Source organism: Prionailurus bengalensis, chromosome B3 (assembly GCF_016509475.1).
Source record: "Prionailurus bengalensis isolate Pbe53 chromosome B3, Fcat_Pben_1.1_paternal_pri, whole genome shotgun sequence".
In the NCBI taxonomy this organism is placed as follows: Eukaryota; Metazoa; Chordata; class Mammalia; order Carnivora; family Felidae; genus Prionailurus; species Prionailurus bengalensis.
Genome location: NC_057355.1, coordinates 104,794,415 through 104,811,539, shown reverse-complemented (window position 1 = coordinate 104,811,539; position 17,125 = coordinate 104,794,415). Strand labels below are relative to the sequence as shown.

The 17,125-nt window shown below is 40.9% G+C and overlaps 1 long non-coding RNA gene across 1 annotated transcript in view; it reads right to left on the bottom strand.

The window, feature by feature from the left end:
- The window catches only part of LOC122469140, a 168,036-nt gene that overhangs the window by 37,147 nt on the left and 113,764 nt on the right, over nucleotides 1-17,125 (bottom strand). The window contains exon 2 of the long non-coding RNA XR_006293391.1: nucleotides 3,132-3,271. This is a non-coding gene — a long non-coding RNA (uncharacterized LOC122469140). The remainder of the gene's footprint in view (nucleotides 1-3,131; nucleotides 3,272-17,125) is intronic.

Here is a 17,125-nt window from a genome sequence, read left to right as displayed (position 1 = left end):
CCTGGCAACTCCCTGTGCCTCACTTATGTCCCAGATGCCAGGGACATGCCAAAAAGGACCCGAGTCTTTCCCAGTCACCCACACATGAGGCCGGTTATTTCATCATGAGGAAGCAACCCATCAGGGCTGTTGCAGGCAAGGGAAGGGGCAGTGACAGGCAAGAGGTGCTGGTGGTGGGTGCTGCTGGCATGTTCAAGAAAACCCATTTTCTGCCTGCTAAAGACCCCCAATGTAGGATGAATCAGATTCCACCAGCTTCAATCCGGCTACATTGTACTTGAATAATAATCCTGAAATGTACATTGATGCTGAAGAAGTCGCTTCTTCAAAACTTTAAGGCAACAATTAAGTATTCCATTGTCATGGCTCAATTAAATGGTTTGGCCTGAGAAAATTGGGGATTGTAAAGTGAGGATGGAATGTGCTTTGATCCTCTTTCCAGGGTTATTGTTTCATTAATAAATGAACATGTCATTTGTCTCACCAGAGGGAGCTCATGCCCTCCAGGCTTTTTTTCCCTTTTTTGTTCAGGTTTTATAAAGATGAATTTCCAGTGCTCTGAAATACCATGGATTAGTAGTTAAGCCTGACAGCACTTCGGGGAGTAGCGAGCTTAAAGTGCCCCACACAGGTCTCCAAAGCACTTGTTTACTAATAGAGGAAATCAGCCACCGTCTGCAGCTGCTGATATCGCATTACCATTTGGAAAGACAGTAGCTGAGATAACAAATCACACAGTTTTAATAATTACTCCTGCATTCCCGTTTTTTGTTTCCTGCATAACTGTAAAGGCTGGATTTCTTCCAAATAAACAGATAAAAACAGTATGGAACTTTTATCTTTTAATGATAATGACAACACATCATGTTTCACTAAAAGTTTCCTGCTGAATTTTTTCTGATTTCTAGAGTTTCAATAAAATGTAATTATACTTTATAATGCCACTCTTTTAATCTTCACTTCAAAAACTATTCACAGTGAGCAAGTTTGCCAGGCACCAAGAGTAGGGGACAATCCACCAGGACTCACCCATGTTGACTTGCTCCGTTCTGTCTTGGGGTAAACCTGTCATTGAAATTGCATCCTGTACATTGAGCTGCTTTGCATTCAAATTAATAGCTAGTTTAATTTGAATGTAAAATAGCTCCATTTATGCCATCATTTAAAAAAAAGAAGTGAGGCATTTGGCAATGAATGGATGTTTAAGATATGATACATTTGCAACATATTTTTAATCCTAAATTGAACCTATATTAGGATGGGGACATTTTAATATCAATAGATAAGTCATAAAAGAAACCCTTTTAAAAATCTGCATAGTAAATATGTGCTTTAGGGGTCAAAACTACTCCATTGTACAGATACAGTACAGGGTTTAGTTCATATGGTTGGTGCTGGGCATTTTCCGGCAAATCTGTGTATTGTTACATTTCTATAGTCCAAGAATGGCAATTGATTTTTAAAACACATGCTGCAACTTTATTTGCTCAGTAATTACATGGACTTTATTTGGAGGTCAGTGAAAGAACAACTAAATAGGAAAATGAAGTCTTCCTCCCTTGTGCCATGAAACCATAAAAGTTGGCAGACAGAAAGGAATGCTAAACTTTTTCCCAGAGCTCTGAGTTTGGTTTCCACTGGTCCATGTTCCATTGGGTGATTAGAGAAAGCTTTTTTAAAGCCTTACTTCAGAATGATCTTAATTGGTGCAAGGTTGAGCCCTTTCTAGGAGGGGAGGGAAAAGGTTGAATAGCCTTTTCAAGTCACATGAAAGTTTCTAGGATGAATGTACGATAATTAGATTAATAAGTAGCTTAATTTATCACAGCTGAGGATTTCAACAGCCACACATTAGAGCAAGAAAAAAAGATTAGTGTGATTCTAGTTTGAAAAAAAAAATTGTACTGAAACTTGATTAACCTTAAACACAAAGTGCCTTTCTTCCTCAGTCTAAATGTCTGATGGGGGGGAGGGGGTGTGGCGTGGGGAAGTGGAGAGAGCTCCTGAAATAATCAGGAAAGTCCTATTTTATTCCTTTCTGTCTCCCAGTTAATGAGCAGTATCGGGATTGCTTGAACCAACTTTTCCCTTTACCGCTCCTTAGCCTTCAAATAATGGGTTGGGCATAAGCCTGTAGAATCCTAAATTACGTTGCCCACCCACATCATAGAGATATACCTTCTCCGATGCGCAATTTGTCATAAGCTGATTCTCTTGTCACAGCTGAAAAAAGAAGTCATGTGGTTGGGAGGAGAATAGGATTTGGAGGAGGCCATAATTCCAGTTAGTATGTGGTGGGAACAGCGAGACTCAGATTGTTGGATGGTATTTCCAAGAGTTACCTCAGGCCTTTAAAGCCTGAACCTAGTCCCATGCCTTCAAAACGCATAGGTTACCCAAGCAAGGGGCAGCAATGAGTTAAGGTAAGCAGTATTCATTGATAAACCATGCTGAATCAAGACAATTATTATAAAAGCAAGATTAATTGACTTACAGGGGGTTAAAAGAGCAGTCGGAAACGGACGCTCAAAAAAATACGAACCAAATCAAGCTCTTGTCCATTGGGAGTCTTTCCCACATCTTCTCCACATAGGCACAATAAAATATTTTGATAAAAAAGAATCTGCTGGACCATCTGATGGTCATATCCAACAGGGGCGGGCTAACGTCAGATTGGATTAACCTTAAAATTTTCCTGACTCCTGTCTGGCTACAAACGAAACTTCAGCGCCGTGTGGCACAAAGCCGCTGGTTTCAGCGTCAGTTTCTCAATGGAAGAGCCTGGAGGGTGAATCTCTGGCACCTGTCAACACTCAACAGTCATGGTGGTTGGGAGTCCAGCTAATGCGAGCCCAGCAGTGGACTGGTGCATGGGGCATTGCCCCTGTGGTTGTGTGACAAAGGTGTGTGGCTGGATGTGGGTAGGCACTTGTGACACCCTCCAACTGGAAGAGAAAAATACCACGCTAAAATACCAGACAACTGCAGGAACTGCACTACCTCTAGCACAACAAAAATTGCTGTGACTTTCTCTTCAGTCTCTGAAGCTTACATAATGGAGTCCTGAAAGAGGTGCAGGTGTAGAATAGCCAGGCGGGCATATGGCCCCAGCTAGGATATCGGAAAGTTACCTGTGGCCCAGCCGGATCAACTTGGCCGTCGCCAAGAACACACAAGCACGGGTGGTGTGGGAAGTTCAATAATTGGAGCCAGAGCCCGAGGTGAGTCTGTCTCCACTGGGGGTCTTCTCTCAGAGCATGAGTCTTCTTTTCTGCTGGGATGAAAGAGAAGCTTTATTTATTCAGTTTTTAATTATACAATGAAAAACGATACCACATTATCCCATTATAGATGGAATATGGTTTAAAATAGTGACGTTTAAAGCACCAGTGTAATTATGGACTCTGAACACTTGGAAACCCAAGGCACAGCTCAACCAGCAGCCTGAATCTGAAAGTGCTTATATCTAAAATGGATATCTCATTACTGGTTAACATTATTTAGTTAGGAGGGGATATGACCTCTAATTTGCCTTTAAATGATTAATTTGGTGTTTAAATAAGTGTCTTTTATTTAATAATGTTTTCTTCCACCAATTCACTTATGTCAATAAACTCTTTGTTTAACCTTCTTAAAGGAAACATTTTCTCTGCTCAGAGGCAATTAATGAGCGATCAAATAAATAGGTGCAGGAAAATGAACTAAAATTAAGGGCTGCCCAGGACAGCAAATGTGCTTTACTCTATGGCGTGGATATTGTATGTTGCTGTCCCAGCTGTGACACAGGAAGTGCATCAGTTCAGCCCCAGTCCTCCCAGTGGAATCCTTCCTTTCATGGTTCAGGGCAGAAGCCACTCACATCATAGAACCTGCCAAGATGGGAACACCCCATACACAGAGGCATTTTCTTTTGACTGCTCGTTCTTCAAGTTTGGTAAAAATGACTCTCAGTCTTCAACTAAGGAATGGGTTGTTAGTTTTTAATGGGAAATTAAAGGGGAAGGAAAATATATACAACGTTAATGTCAAATACTAGTATGGCTAACATTAATATTAATATCAGAGTGTCAAATAGTACCTTTTGCAGTCTTAAGGACATAAAAGTATATCATGGATTACTTACTTTATCTTTTTCTAGGTAATTTGTTTTAAAATAAAGTTTTTCTCCATAGTTATCTATGGAATCAGAATGGATTTTGCTTTTTGTGTTATTACTTAGAGTTATAAGCTGTCAAATTTTACTTAGTTTTCTATGGTATGTGAAAAAAAATTTTTTAACAATTTTAATTCTTTAAAAATCCAACATTATTTAAAATTTGGATGCCTTCTGGGGGGGGGGGGTCTGGGTGGCTCGGTGGGTTAAGTAGCTGACTTCAGCTGAGATCATGATCTCCCGGTATGGGAGTTCTCCCAGTATGTGAGTTCCAGCCCTGCGTCGGGCTCTGGGCTGACAGCTCGGACCCTGGATTCTGCTTCTGATTCTGTGTCTCCCTCCCTATCTGCCCCTCCTCTGCTTGCTCTCTTTCTCTCTCTCAAAAATAATAAGCATTAAATTTTTTTTTTTTTAATTTTCTTGGATGCTTTTCTAACAGGAGCAAATGAATCACCGAGATTTCTCTTTCTCAGAAGAGAAGCCTGTGAGTATGGCAGAGACTGCTGGTCGTATCCTAATAATCATGCCCTCTTTTCCATAGTTATGGATTTTTGCCCTAAGGCATGCAGACAGCAAAACCAGAGATGACGTTTACACATCTCCTTATAACTGCCGAGTGCAGCTCTAAGGCTCGGCTCTGGCCGAGATGAAGCAAGCAGAAGTGACGTGTGCAACCTCCTCCTTGTTGGGTCCCTAAGTGGCAGGTCTTCTTTTCACCCTTCTCCCTCTTCAAATCGAAATAAAAGAACCCTTAATGGTTTTCGGGAACAGAGTTGCCATCTCAGCTCAACCTCTATGTGAGAGAAAAAATATGCTCCTGTCTTGTTAAAACCCCTGTGTTTCAGCTAAGCCTACATCCTAACTAATACACTGACAAAACATAGGCAAAATTGGGGCGCCTGCGTGGCTCAGCCAGTTGAGCGTCCGACTTCAGCTCAGGTCACGATCTCGTGGTCTGTGGGTTCGAGCCCCACGTCAGGCTCTGTGCTGACAGCTCAGAGCCTGGAGCCTGTTTCGGATTCTGTGTCTCCCTCTCTCTCTGACCCTCCCCCGTTCATGCTCTGTCTCTCTCTGTCTCAAAAATAAATAAATGTTAAAAAAAAAAATTTTTTTTAAAAAAAACATAGGCAAAATAAATCCAAACTTAGTGCCATGTTGAACCAGTCAGTAAGTCTTCCCCCCATGCCACCTCTGTCACTGTTTCTGCTTTTTAAGCTACTCTTCTCTAAAAGATACTTTGATTTGAGATTTCATTCAAAACCCTTTGAATGGCTCTCCATTGCCTTCCTAAAGAAGGACAGTCTCTTACTAGACCTTCAACACTCTGTGATTTTTCCAGCCTCAGCTACTCACATGATTTCCTACACATATCTCCCCACCTTCTCTGGTCATACTAGAGAGTTGCACTTTGGGGGCCGCTCCCGTCCTTCCTCTCTGCCAGTTCAAGTTTTATCCACCAAGTTGTTAAAAACCAAGAAGAGGGGCACCTGGGTGGCTCAGTCGGGTAAGACTCTGATCTGACTTGATTTCAGCTCAGGTCACGATCTCCGGGTGGTGAGATTGAACCCTGTGTCAGGCTCTTTGCTAAGAGTGGGGCCTGCTTAAGATTTCTCTCTCTCTCCCTCTGCCCCTCTCCCCCGCTCCTACACTTTCTCTCAAATAATAACTAAATAGATAAATAAACTGAAAATAATTTTTTTAAAAGAGTCGTATAAAAACTTGAGAACCTTGGAGTCACATGGGCCTCACTGAAGCCATGAGGTGCACGTAGGACACCCTGACTTTCCCTGCAGCACTTCTCACGGTTTGTTATTGTACATCTGATCACTGTCTGCCTCCCCTAGAAGTCCATAAGTTCCACATGGGCAGGGAGGATGACTGTTTGTCTCACTATTCTGTCTCCAGGAGTAGCATGGCGACTGGCAATTGGTAGACAGATAATAAATATTTGTTGAGTGAATGAACAAACATCTCTGAATCTGTTTTCGCGGCTATTAAATGAGGCTAGCGATAACTAACTCACAGGTTGTTGCTAGAAGTAAATGAGAAAGTAAAATGGGGTAACACGTGTCAAACAAATGGCACATGGTACATAGTGAAGGGGAAGCAATATTGTGCAGTGATTGGCAGCGCAAATTTTGGAGAGAGACCTCCGTGGGTATGGCTATAGCCAGGCACTTGTAGCATGGCACTGGGTAAGCTATCTATCTTTTGTAGTTCCCCGTCTCTTCCTCTATAAAGCTGGCATAAAACGTACCTCGTATTTTTGTTGAATGCAATACATTTGATCACCTATGTGCTGACCACAGTGAGTGTTCCATAACTGGCATTCAGCAATAGTACCTAGTGCCGTCCATCATTCATCTAATTGTTCATTTATTTACTCAACAGATTTTTATTGATCGCGTACTATGTACCAGGCACTGGGCTTTGTGCTGGGAATACAATGGGGAGCAAATCAGAGTGGACCATGGGGCCCACCCCATGAAATCAATAGCTTGGTGAGATGGATCATTAAATAAATAAACATGCAAGTAGCTGCTGAAGAAGAAAAAGGGTGCCATGAAAGGGAGCAACAAAGGACAGGGAATTACAGAAGTAGCGACTCTTCAGGATCCAGCTCACATGGTCTCAGCTCCACGAAACCTACCTTTGCCCTTTCCCATTCTCTCCCAACTATATGGTCTTTCTCCTTCATCCAAACCCCATGCCACATTATAGTTTTATTATGATATTTGTTTCTTTTTACTCATAAGCTCATAAGTATAGCTAATAATGACAGCTGTTGCTAGTCTAATTTAAGCCCCCGTCTAATCCTTACCAGCTGGACTAGAAACTTCTTGAAGGTAAAGTCTGTTTTACCTGCCTGCCTCTGCTGCGCCTGTGGAATCTAAAGAGTTCCAGGCATAAACTAAGGGCTCCAGGAATTGTAGAATAGAACTGTATTGTACTCTCTTCTTTGACTTCCAAATATGAAAAATTTACCCTATTTCAAAAGATTCTGTCTAGGGGCGCCTGGGTGGCGCAGTCGGTTGAGCGTCCGACTTCAGCCAGGTCACGATCTCGCGGTCCGGGAGTTCGAGCCCCGCGTCGGGCTCTGGGCTGATGGCTCGGAGCCTGGAGCCTGTTTCCGACTCTGTGTCTCCCTCTCTCTCTGCCCCTCGCCCGTTCGTGCTCTGTCTCTCTCTGTCCCCAAAATGAATAAACGTTGTAAAAAAAAAAAAAAATTTAAAAAAAAAAAAAGATTCTGTCTAATCTTCACACTATTTCATTCATGAACTTTGATACATTAATTTCTTTCACATATTATAGATGATAAATAAATCAGAAACAAGTTACAATGGAATTTTAATATGAAAAAGCTTTAGTATCTTATAGCAAGAGGGACATTCTTAGAAGAATCCCAGACTGAAATCCCTTGGCCAACCCCTGAAGATACTCTGGTTTCTGCAATCTGAAAGTATCTTCCCAGTATAAAATTCTGCTGCTGCCTGTCCCAGGATCTTTTCAAAAAGAGCAGTCATCATTACTTAAAACAGAAAGCATAGTAATGGCTCTTTCTGGCAGCATAATCTCTTTACCGAAGGGAAAACATTTACATTACACTCAGACTGACAGTAAATAATACAGAAAAGAACATTTATCACCTCACACAACCAAAAAATCCAGAGATAGGGATGTTGTAGATGAGGCTTGATCTGATACCTCAAGGATATCCAAAAGATCTGGCGAGTTCTTTCCAGCAATTCATGTCAGCTTCATCCAAGACTAGCTCCACGCCTACTCCCAAAATGGCTGCTCATAGTTTCTGGAGCCATACGCCTTCTTTTTTTGTGTCAGGGAGAGCAACTTTGTTCCAGCATTCCCAGAAAACCCTCTATAGCCACTGTATGGTCAGCTCAGTTCACATGTTGACCCTTGCTTCCACTGCTGCAGTCAAGAAGATAGAATGTGGTGATTGGCTTGGCCTACTCTAGGATGCAGTGAGGTAGGCTTTCATAAAATTACATAGACCCCCAAACGAAACTAGAGACTATTGGGAAGAGTAAAGGATGAAACTGATGCTGACAAAGCATCTAACAAACATTGACTCTGTGAGATCGTGGTCAGACTTGGTCTATGAAGCTCAGGAGGATAGGGCCACTCGTTCATATCAGCAAGAGCAAAAGAAAAAGGTATGGACTTCTTCCTTCCCTTCTGAAAATGGCATTATATTCTGGGCGGACCTCGGGTGGGGGCAGGAATGAGCTTGGCTTTTGTACTTGTTCTGCTCAGGGGTAAATGTTATGATCTAATATAGTAAATACTTTTATTTTTTTAATTTATTTTTAAGTAATCTCTACACCCAATGTGAGACTCGAACTCATGACCCTGAGATCAAGAGTCGCATGCTCTACTGACTGAGCCAGCCAAGTGCCCCTAATATGGTCAGTACTTTTAAATAAAATTATTCCTATTCTGAATTTTGAAATCATTATTAAGTGAAGGCCAAGTAACAATGTACACTCCCTTAAGTTATTAAATTTCCTAGTAGAAATGTTGACATTTTACCTCATCTTCAAGGAAAAGTAACTTGAGAGAACTTTCAAGGGAAGACTTTAATTTGTCTCCACTTATTTTGATCAAGTGAAAGCTGCTAGAAAATCCACTGAATATCACCTATTATCTTTTTCTCTTTCTTTCCTCTGCTTCTCCCCAGCCCCCCACCCATGTTTGTCTGTCTCTTTTACACACACATACTTCTTCCTTCTCTGTCCTTTCTTCCCTTTTCCTCTTCTTCTACACCTGCCATTCTTTTTTGTAATATCATTGATTTTTTAAAAAGTTTTTATTAAATCCATTTGATTTTTTTAAGTAAGCTCTATGCCTAACATGGGACTTGAACTCACCACCCCAAGATCAAGAGTCACATGCTCTACCGACTAAGCCAGCCAGGCATCCTCACCTACACCCTGCCATTCTTCCTTCCCTCCCTGTCTCCTCGCTCTTCTCTCTCTTTTCTCTCATGTTGTTCACTCTTCCTCTCTCTCCAAATGGTTCCCAATAGATGGATTAATTCAATAGGAGAAAGTGAGCATCATGGAAATAAAGATGAAACTAGTGGCAATGACTTAAGTCTGTTCTGGGGAGAGCTATGCCCACTTCTCTACTGTCTCCAAACTGCATCATAGGACAAAGTTTCAGCCATCTGGTAAGAAATATGATGGTTTCGCCAAAATGTTGTGCATTAGCCATTAAAGGGGAGAAACTCCGATCTGTTTACTGGTGAACCTATGGTCTAACTCTTACCTCCCTAATCTGCACACCACACTCCAGAGCTAAGAAGAGAGCTTAGTTTACTCACCTCCATTTCAGAGTCTTGAAGGACCAGTAAGCATAGGCACTAACAGTGTGATAGAATGACCAGATTTTTAGGCTTAAGGTATTATTGTCTTTACTTCTGGCTGATTTTTCAACTCTGACATTCTTCAGAGTAGCATGAAATCTGTTTTCCAAATAACTTTATCCATGAACCATTAACATTATCAAGGACAGTTCGCAAACAAAGGCAATGACTTTAAAGTCAAGTAAAATGTAATAACTCTTGCTTATAAAATAAAAGCATTATGTTTTGGGATCAGCCTAAGCCAAATACAGTCCTCAAAAAAAATAAAGGAAATTCCTTGCATGTTTTTTCAGGGAACCTGATACCATAAAAAAGTTTTGATGTACGGTTTTAAAATAGCTATTTGGAGTTATCAAAATACCCTTGTTTAAGGGATAACTCTGAGATTAATATGCAAGTTTTTGTAAGATCTATAATATGAAAGTTTTGAGCAACATTTTTTAAAATAGAGACTCAGTTGCTAATGGTAAAAGAAAAAAAAAAATCTGTCCCGTAAGAGGTAATTTAATACCTAGAGCTTGCTTACAAAAGATGGAAGAGTAGGAGTGCCTAGGTGGCTCAGTCGGTTAGGTGTCCCACTTCAGTTCAGGTCATGATCTCACAGTCTGTGAGTTCGAGCCCCGCATCGGGCTCTGTGCTGACAGCTCAGAGCCTGGAGCCTGCTTCGAATTCTGTGTCTCCCTCTCTCTCTGCCCCTCCCCTGCTCATGCTTTGTCTCTCTCTGTCTCAAAAATAAATAAAAACACTAAAAAAAAAAATTCAAAAGATGGAAGAGTAATGAACCTTTATGTTGCTTTTATATCTAGTTTTATGGCTTGTTCCCATGATGACAAACAAATATACTATTTTCTGGTGGTGAAGGATTTTCACATAGCCACCATTTAATTTCACTCAAGGTTTTTTTTAGTGATTCAGCACAGCCATTGTGGTTTAAGGGCATTTTTACTAATGGAAGGATCAACACTGGAGTCCAGTGAGCATTCAACAAATATGTATTGAGTGCCTGCTCACTTGACAACATGCTGCATATCTGGCATTGGGCCTACATAGTTGCTGAACTCAAGGATGTCACAGTCTCTTGAGGAAGCATTTATTTAAACAATTAAATTACAATAAGGTAATCTCTATGTGATAAGCATGCGCAGTGCACAATAGAAATATAAGAAGAGAATTACAGTTCTGTGATGGAGTTTGGAAGACTTTATAGAGGAAGTAGCTTTTGAGATAGAACTTGATAAAATGAATAAGAAGGGGTGCCTTGCTAGCTCAGTTGGAAGAGCATGCAACTCTTAAATTTTTTTTTAACGTTTGTTTATTTTTGAGAGACAGAGAGACAGAACATGAGCAGAAGAGGGACAGAGAGAGAGGAAGACACAGAATCCTTACGAGGCTCCAGGCTCTGTGCTGTCAGCACAGAGCCTGATGCAGGGCTTGAATTCATGAACCGTGGGATCATGACCTGGGCTGAAGTCAGAAGCCTAACCGACTGAGCCACCCAGGTGCCCCCCTCCCCCCCTTAAAAAAATTTTTTTTTTTAATTTTTTTTAACATTTATTCACTTTTGAGACAGAGACAGACAGAGCATGAACAGGGGAGGGTCAGAGAGAGGGAGACACAGACTCCGAAACAGGCTCCAGGCTCTGAGCTGTCAGCACAGAGCCCGACGCGGGGCTCGAACTCACGGACCACGAGATCATGACCTGAGCCGAAGTCGGACGCTTAACCGACTGAGCCACCCAGGCGCCCCTTAAAATTTTTTAAAGAGAATATGCAACTCTTGATCTCAGGGTTTTGAGTTTGAGCCCCACATTGGGTGCAGAGATTACTTAAAAATAAAATCTTAAAAAAAAAAAAAAGAAAGAAAGAAAGAAAAATGAACAAGAATAAAAAGAAGCAAAAATAGTAACTGTTCCAGGTAGAGAGAATGTCACATGCCAAGACATAGAGCTATGTATAATTTAGGCTGCTTAAGAAAACACAACTAGTTTATTATTGTTCAAACAAAATATGAAAGAAATGAGGTATGAACAGGATTCTGAGGACAAATAGCAAAATTCATTTTATGCTATGCTTAAGAATGTCTTCAGAATTAATTTTTTTATAAAGTAAGTATTCTTTTTATCACATACTATACCATTAGTTTATAGAGTGATTTCTACCTCCTGCCCCACCAATTTTTTGAACATGGTAACTTCACATCTCAGACCTTGGTCTGCTCTGCTGTTAAATATTAAAAACGAAAACTTTGGCTGTTTCTGCATTAAAAGAAAAAAAAGAATAGGGGCACCTGGCTGCCTCAGTCATGAGTTCAAGCCCCACACTGGGCATACAGTTCACATTAAATAAAAATGTGGGGCACCTGGGAAGCTCAGTCGGCTAAGCATCCAACTCCTGATTTTGGCTCAGGTCATAATCTCATGTGGGATCAAGGCCGATGTCAGGCTCTGTGCTGACAGCACGGAGTCTGCTTGGGATTCTCTCTCTCCCTCTCTCTCTCTGCCTCTCCCCCACTTGCACACACACAAACTCTCTTGCTCTCTCTCAAAATAAATAAACTTTAAAAAATAAAATTAAAATAAAAGTAAAATACTTTATTAAAAAATAATAATAAATAAATAATTTTTAAATATGTAATTTTTATTCCATAGACCATAGAGGTTAATTGAAGAATTTCAAGTAACATGATCAACTTTTTATTTAGAAAATGCATAGAATAAGTTGGGGGAGGACAGACATGGAGGCAGAAAAAAACAATGACCAAGTACTTCAATAGTGCAGACAATGGATATTGATGAGCTGAACCATTCCAGAGGTACTAAGGTTGGAAAAGAGGAGAAAGATAAAACATACATTTAGAAATCAGAATCGATAGTAGCTATTGATTAATTAGATGTGAGTCGAAGGGGGAAAAAATCTTGAAATAACTGTCTGGATTTTTCCTTAGGCAATGACGTTGACAGATACTGGTGCCACTTATTTATACTAAGAAAAATGGAAAAGGAATCTGATGGGGCGCCTGGGTGGCTCAGTCGGTTGGGCATACGACTTCAGCTCAGGTCATAATTGTGTGATTTGTGAGTTCAAGCCCTGCGTCGGGCTCTGTGCTGACAGCTTGGAACCTGGAGTCTGCTTTGGATTTTGTGTCTCCCCCTCTTTCTGCCCCTCCCATGCTCATGCTCTGTCTCTCTCTGTCTCTCAATAATAACTAAACATCAAAAGAAAGAAAGAAAGAAAGAAAGAAAGAAAGAAAGAAAGAAAGAAAGAAAGAAGAAAAGGAATCCGAGATGGCTCAGTTGGAAGAGCATACTACTCTTGGTCTCAAGGTCATGAGTTGGAGCCCCACAATGGGTGCAGAGATTACTAAAAACAATAAACACATAAACTTGAAAAAAAAAAGGGAGAAGCAGCAGGTTTATGGAGGTAGTTAGTAATTTGGGGACATTTTCAGCTTGAGATCCTTTTGAGATACCTAAGTGGTGATGTCTGATTGTGTATACTCTTCTTCCTAGACTCAAAAAGAAGTCATAACTGGAGTTATCCTTAGCGTTATGAATGTGAACATCAGAAAATGTTTACTGTAAGAAGAGAAGAAGACTGAGCACAGAATCTTGGGAGTGCTCCACCAGTAAAATGTCAGGAGAAGGAACAAGAACATATAAAGAAGCCAGAAGAAACTTGCAAAGAAAGTGGGAAGAAAATTAAGAAAGAGTGCTGTCATGAAAAACCAGAAAGAGAAATATTTTATTTACGCTCTTTAGCAAGCATGTATTTCTTTCTTTGTGTGAAAAATATCAGATAAAAACATGGATTAAAAAAAAATGATGGAGGGGCACCTGGGTGGCTCAGTCGGTTAAGCGGCCGACTTCGGCTCAGGTCATGATCTCGCGGTCCGTGAGTTTGAGCCCCGCGTCGGGCTCTGTGCTGACAGCTCAGAGCCTGGAGCCTGTTTCAGATTCTGTGTCTCCCTCTCTCTGACCCTCCCCCGTTCATGCGCTCTCTCTCTCTCTGTGTCAAAAATAAATAAACGTTAAAAAAAAATTAAAAAAAAAATGATGGACTTCTGGCTGGCTCAGTCAGTGAGGTGTGTTACTCTTGATCTCAGGGTTGTGAGTGTAAGCCCCACTTTGGGCATAGAGATTACTTAAAAATAACATCTTTAAAAACAAACAAACAAACAAACAAACAAACAAACAAAAGAATGAGACACTCAACAACGAAAAGACACCTCGATTTGAAAACAGGCAAATGACTTGAATACACATTTCCCCAAAGAAGGAGTACAAGTGGTGAACAAGCATATGAAAAGATGGTCAACATCATCAGACGTTAGGAAACTGCCAATCAAATCAGCAATAAGATATCCCTTTACACCCACTGGGATGGCCATAATTTGAAACCAAATACACAAGTGTTGGCACTGGTGTGGAGAAATTGGAGCTCTCATACATGGCTGGTGGTAATGTAAAATTGCACAACTACTGTGGCAAACAGCTCGGCGGGTCTTCGATAAGTTAAACTTGGTATTACCACATGACTCAGCAACTCCGCTCCTAGGAATAAACCCCCAAAGAATTGAAAACAGGTATTCAAATAAAAACACACTCATGAATGTTCATAGCAGTTCTATTCAACAATAGCCAAAGGTGGAAATGACCCAAAAGTCCATCACCAGATGAATGGATAAACAAAATGAGGTATATCCATACAATGGAGTATTATTTAGCTATACAAAGAATGCAGTATAGGTATATGCTTTAACATGGCGGACTTTGAAAACGTTATGCTAAATGAAAGAAGCCAGTCACAAAAGGTCACGTATTTTATTAGAGACAATAGGCGAAATGGGAAAATCCCTAGAGATTAGTGGTTGCCTGAGGCTGTTGGGGTTTGGGGAGTGGAGAGTGCCTGCTTAATGGGTAGGAGGTTTCTGTCTGTGATGACGAGAAGTTCTGGGACTAGATAATGATAATGGTTATATAACATTATGAATGTATGTAATACCATATATATTCTTTAAAATGGTTTAGCACACATGTTCTGTTATGAATATTTGACCCCAATAAAATGGGAAGGAAAAAGAAAAGAATGAGAGTGAAGTCAGCAGTGTCCTGTTAGGTGAGAACCATAAGATAGCAGCCCTTATTGACATTGCTGAGAACAGTTTCGGGGGGATGGGGCAGTGCCACACTGCAGGGGTGGGGGCGGGGAGATTAAATAAAATGTGTGGTATGAGGAACATGGGCGGAGACAGTGTTTTCTGAAAGCTGGACTACGAACTGAAGGGCCATGAACTGGAGCGTGTATCAGCACTTCATCTGACAGTAGTCACATGGGGAGACACAGAACCATGAAAGGGTCTTTTTATTTTGGTTTGATTTGGTTCTAGGGTATGTGTGTGTGTGTGTGTGTGTGTGTGTGTGTGTGTGTTTTAAGATGAAAATAATTTTAATATATTTATTTACTGGGAGAAGGAAGCCTTAGAAAGCAGAGAGGATGAACATACAGGAAGAGAAGTAATTACTAGAATTTGCTCCTCAAGAAGGCAGGACACAATTCCAGGGGTAAGCCTTCAGCTTTGTCAGGATAAAGACATCTCATCTTCAGAAAAGGGAGACAGTTGCCCCTGAAGAGATATATATGGGCAGGAGATCAGAGGTTAAGGAGTTCATGCCTGAGGACTTCTAGCAGATATTCTGGGTACTGGAAGAAACCTTACACACCATCGGGTAAGATTGCTCTTAATCCTAACTGCACGCTAAAATCATTTGGGGGAGTCTCTTCTTAAAAATACTGATTCTAGGCCCTATACCCAAAGATTCTGATTTAATTTGTCTGGAAATTATTTTTCAAAAGCTCTTCTTCGAAGAGATGATTCTTGAGATGATTCTTTGAGATGATTCTCATGTGCAGCTGTGACTAAGAACCTTTGATCTGGTCATTAGCTCAGTTTATGCAAGACCCTGACTTTTAGTCATCCGTGTTGGTACTTCTTCCTTAGGATAGATTGGAAGCAATATGGTATCTTTCTTACCTATTGAGGTGGGCCTGCAGGGAACTAATAAAGTCCTAGGTGGGGCCCCCCCACCTAGTCTAAGGCCAATTGACCCTACCCTGGCCTAGCCATTTGGAATCCCACATCAGTTGCAAAGAAGCAACATGTTAATAACTAATAAGAATAAGAAAGTATGAGTTACAGAGCATTTACTATAAGCCACATATGATGCTAAGCATTTTGTTTGCATGATCTCATTTTAATCCCACAACTGTCCAATGTGGGTAAATAGCACTTATATTCCCACTTTACAGATAATGTGTTACCCTGGTGAAGAATTTGCTCAAGATCACAGGTAGAGGTTGGCAGGGGCATTCCTGCCTGCCACCAGAACACGTCATTAATCACTATATTTTCTAACGAAAACTTTGCAAAGGAGTCACAGCTCAGGCCATTTCCATTTTCAACATCAGTGTAGATCTTTTTAAAATATAAAGTTGCATCCTTCTTTTACATGAATATGATTTTTAAGATATTCCATTATATTCAAAAATCAAGGTTTGAGTTACTTTATCTTGGTCTATTTTAGCTGAAAATAGTTACAGGCTGGAGAGGTTTTATGTTATGCATCCCTAACTCCATCTTCCATAATTTATGTCACTTCTCTTTTTTTTTTTTTTTTTTAATTTTTTTTTTTCAACATTTATTTATTTTTGGGACAGAGAGAGACAGAGCATGAACAGGGGAGGGGCAGAGAGAGAGGGAGACACAGAATCAGAAACAGGCTCCAGGCTCTGAGCCATCAGCCCAGAGCCCGACGTGGGGCTCGAACTCCCGGACCGCGAGATCGTGACCTGGCTGAAGTCGGGCGCTTAACCGACTGCGCCACCCAGGCGCCCCTTCTCTTTTTTTTTTTTTAAGTTTATTTACTTACTGAAAGAGAGAGAGACAGAGAGAGCAGGGGAGGGACAGAGACAGAGAGAGAGTGAGAGAGAATCCCAAGCAGGTTCTGCGCTGTCAGCATGGAGCCCAACATGGGGCTTGATCTCATGAACTGTGATATCATGGCCTGTGCCAAAATCAAGAGTTAGATGCTTAAGCGACTGAGCCATCCAGAGAGGATATGTGGTATGTGGCAGAATGACTTAACCCATGGGCTTTGGAGTCAGACAGACTTGCTCTGAACACCGGCTCCAGTCCAGTATATGCTAACTATGTGATCTTGGGCTCCTGCAAATCCGCAACTTCCTCAGTTGTAAAACACCTACGGCACAGTGTTGATGAGAGGGGAAAATGAGACACCTTTGAAAAGAGATTAGTACAGTTCCTGGTGTAGTATTAAAAAAACAAATAAATGGCCATAGTTTTTATAATTATTGTAACGGTCAATCATCATCATCATTGTCATCAACATAATTGAGGTTCTTCAGGAACACCATGAAAACCAAGGAGTTGTGTTGCCTCTTTCACAGCTTATGACTTTCTAAATCAGGGCCATTCTGCAGCGATGGAAGTGTTATATAATATGTGCTCTCCAATCTAGTGGCCACTAGTGATATGACCATTGAGTACTCGAAATTGGTTAGTGTAACAA